The sequence below is a fragment of the Alligator sinensis genome, unplaced genomic scaffold (assembly GCF_000455745.1).
Source record: "Alligator sinensis unplaced genomic scaffold, ASM45574v1 scaffold1703_1, whole genome shotgun sequence".
Taxonomy (NCBI): Eukaryota; Metazoa; Chordata; order Crocodylia; family Alligatoridae; genus Alligator; species Alligator sinensis.
In genome coordinates, this window is record NW_005843635.1 from 37,710 (window position 1) to 42,180 (window position 4,471).

Below are 4,471 nucleotides of genomic sequence, written 5' to 3' on the forward strand. Positions count from 1 at the left end.
TGGTGTTGGTGGTAAGACATACCTATTTCTGATAACCAAACCTCTGTAACTGGAAAATCTTAGGAAACAGTGACTTACCTTCATCTGTCTTATGTAGCTGAGAGAGCAATTCCAAAAGGAGAAAATATTGATCTCTTGAGCCAGAAACTCTTCCAGATTTAGTCTTCTGGGTTTTTCTATTTCTAGGACACATTAATTTTTCCCATCACTCTAGTACATAAACACCTATAACAAAACCATAATTTTGTGATCAATATTTATTGTAATATAGAAAGAAGCAACTCCTGTGACTCTCATCTTTGTCACCTACACATTTGTCATTCAAAAAGTGTCAAAGAGCATTTCATCCATACAGACATAGGTAGTGACGATTTGAGCTATTATGTCCATCCTGTGATATTGATCAATATTATTTTCTTGCAGAAGGGAATCAGTTCAAAATAGTTTGTGCATAAATTCCATTTCCCTTCCCAAAATGAAATATTACTTTACATTGCATTAAAAAATGTTCATTAAAGATCCATGTTTGAAGAATGAAAAGATCTTTGTGGCTCTTTCTATAGTCTAAAAACTGGATCATTGATGGGGTCATAAAAATGAACTGAAATTAATACCAAACAGACTGGTGGACCCTTTGCACTGAACGTAGTACAGGAAGACTGAGTAGTAACACTTCATCTCCAACTCACTTCTACAGCTCCCACATCACGTGCTTATAGAATTGAAATCATAAGAAATTCTCAGAGAAAAGCTAGTCTTTTATATGCTGAATCACCAATGGGAGAATGACATCATCCAAGCAGAGAGCATTTAAAAGCACTAAACAAAATGATTACATTCATTTTCCCAGGCCCTGGGGACTCTTTTCCTAAGTCTTTAATTAAAAGTTCAAAAACAGGTAAGGCCCTACACTAACTTTCTCTACAGAGATGTAAGGGAACAACTGTGGCCTTCTGCTTGAGGAGATGTCTTTTCCTCCGTTTGGCTCAAGATGGGAAAGGCTGCTAAATAAAACATTTTGAAAAGGTGAAAACAATATTTAATTTCTGCGTAAATGAAATATTGGGATTATGTGTAGTAGAAGTTGTCCAATATTAATGTTTTTATTTTACTTCATGAGGGAATAGATCCCCACATTTAGGAACCTTTGGTACAAGAGGAATTGAGACTTTTTCTGGTCCTAAGTGACATTTGTCGATGAGGACCAGCATTTTTTTTGAAAATTCATGAGAAACAAATCCCATAGCAAGGGGTCAATGTTGAATATAGCAAGGGGGAAAGAATCAGTGGGTTTCAATGCTCTACATTACCTGACTAATAGTAATTATGACAGGAGACCAGGCCCACGCACCTCAGTTTTTCAGAGTTTCTACACAAAAGAGCAGCATGTTTTCTTAAATAAGAACTGGAAATACAGTTCATTATCTGAGACTGACTTGCCTGTAGACATACATTAGGGCTGTATGAAGCTTCGAGTGCTAATTCGATTCAGAGAAGATTCAGCCCAATTTGGCAACTGGATCTCTGAATCCGAATTGAATCAGGGGTCCAATTAAAAGGTCTGAATTGATTTGAAGCTCTCTGAATTGATTCAGAAAAGATTTGGGGAGCTTTGGCAATTCAGGCAGTCCCTGCACACTGCAGCAGGAAGCTGGAGCCGGACTCCAAGCTGGTAAGTAGGCTTCTGAGGGATCATGGCAGAGCCGCCCATGAAGCATGGAGCAGTGTGTGGCAAAAGAGATCCTGCCCCACTCCAGCCAGTGAGTGGGGGCTTTTTTTTTTCCCAAAGAGCCGGGAGCTGGGGCGGGTGCAGCAGCCATTGTTGGAGCTGGGAGAGTGGGCGGTGGATGGGGCCTGTGTGATTTGGAGATTCAGCTGATTTGGCAGCAGCTGAATCTCTGAATCAGATTTGGACAAATCATTCAGGACAGTGATTCCAATCACTGAATCAAATCACTGTTCCCCGAATCGGCCAAATCTGTATCAGAAGTGAATACTTGCCACTTTATCAAATCATTGTTCCCCGAATCGGCCGAATCTGTATCAGAAGTGAATACTTGCCACTTTGCACAGGCCTAATACACATGTCTGAAAATAAACCTGCATCAAAGAATCAAGATAATGACTAATGGGAAGGTTAGGAAAGGCAGGATTGACAGCTAGTCAAATTTTATGGAGCTACTTGTTAACAGTCACTTCCATTTTTTTCATCGTCGTTGTTCCCCGAATCGGCCGAATCTGTATCAGAAGTGAATACTTGCCACTTTGCACAGGCCTAATACACATGTCTGAAAATAAACCTGCATCAAAGAATCAAGATAATGACTAATGGGAAGGTTAGGAAAGGCAGGATTGACAGCTAGTCAAATTTTATGGAGCTACTTGTTAACAGTCACTTCCATTTTTTTCATCGTCGAGGCTACTAAAGGTACAAGACAAGGATTCAATCAGAGCTCTTTTTTCCTCCAGTAACACCAGGGGTTCCACTGCTGAACTCACTGGAATATGCTGGGTTTAAAGGTGATGTGTAGAAGGACAGTCAATACAAAAGTGCAATCCCACTCTGACAAGTGGAGGTTTGAAATGTTCAGATCTCAACAAATAACCTGTTTCCTTCAGGAGAATTTCAGGAATCTGCAGGAGGCAAGGATTATGGTTATACAGTATGTCAAACTCATAGAAGGTGCTAGCTATATTAAACAGTCATGTCCAGTCTCCCAGAATATGAAGTGTGCGTGCTTATTTTTTTTTTTGGGGGGGGGGTTGGGAGGGGGGTGAAGAAAATTATTGACACCTTTTCCCAAAGTAATTCAGTGGTAAAGGAGTCAAAATACCCTTGATTCTAGAAAACCCCATCAGTGACCTTCTTGGCTTCATTCAGTCCAAGCACAGGTCAGGCAAGTACAACTAATGTCAGTTTTGGTGGAAGACTGTATTTTCCAACCAGCTTTCTAAACACTCCTTGGACATGCATCTTACAAATGTATCAAGGGAGAGCATCATGGGCTAGGCAAACAACTATTCACCAAAATGCCCCAGGGGAAAACCAGGAACAATGGTCATAATCTCCTAGAACAAGGTTTCAGTCTGGAAGTAAGGAAAAACTTCTTTGGGGTTTGTGTGACCAGAGTCTGGAATAGAGTCCCAGCAGGGGTGGTGCAGGCACCTACCCTGGGGATCTTCAAAAGGAGACTGAACGCACACCTTGCTGGGTTTATGACCACAGCAGTCTTTCCAGCTGAAAGCAAGGGGGGAGGGGGGGCTGGTTTCAACGATCTCATGAGGCCCCTTCAAGCCCTAAACTTCTGTTAATCTGAATCTGTGACATCCCTGTTTCTCAGGCTGTATATGACAGGATTTAAAAGTGGGGAGACAACAGTATAAAACACAGCACTCATCTTGTCTTGCTCTGGAGAGTGGTAAGTGTTGGATCTGATGTACATGAAGATAGTTACCCCATAGTACAGCCCCACCACAGTCAGATGTGAGGAACAAGTAGCCAGGGCTTTCTGCTGTCTTCTGGTTGACTTCATTCTCAGGACTGTATAGAGGAAACAAGTATAAGAGGCTAGTATGATGGAAAAGGGGTGAGGAGCAGGACAATACTACTAACAAACACAAGAAGCTCGTATACGGAGGTGTCGGAGCAGGACAAGTCCCAGATGACATGGCCTAAATCAATGCATACCCTAAGCTTATTCACACCAGACCCTCTGGTCCTACAGCCATGTTAGAGAAAATTGGAAAGTTTTCATCCTTACCTGGGATAACTGTGCTTTCTATGGGAGAGTGTAAATCCATACTGCAGGGGCTGGAGGGGTCTGAAGAAAAGGGGCTTAGTGTCTAGCACTTGTGACTCTCTCTCAAGATGGTGTTCAAGGACGTGGCTATGTGTTTCACCCAGATGGAGTTGGCGCCCCTGGAAGATGGAAACAAAGAGCGTTACCAGGGCCAGATACTCTACCAAATCCATTTTTCCCTGGATAAAGCTTGTTTTTTAATTGTTCCCCACACCTGCAGGACCTTTGAATTTCTTCTTCTTCATCAATGTTATCCTTAACTGTGGTTGGCTGCTGTTTCAAATCCATGTTCTCCACACTATTCTGCCATTTGCTAGGGCTTTTGTTAGCTTTTTAATTTTCATAGTCTCCATTATCTGATCCAACCACCTTCTCTTAGCTCTTTATTTTAGTCTAACTCCAAAGTGCTACAGCTGAATTTATGCAATCGGCTGCAAGCAACACATCCGTGCCCTGAACAGGGAAGACCTCTTAAATTCTCTCTCACCCAATCCTGTCCATCCATGCCCTAGTTACCTTAAGGGCTTAATTCATGGGTGGGGTACAGAGGAGGACAGAGCCCATGAAATAACTCTCAGTAAGTCTGCAAGGGCTATAGCCCAGCTGCAGGCAGTTGGGAGTGATTACTGACTTGGCCAACTGAGAAAGATAATTACCTGGCCAGGGGAAGT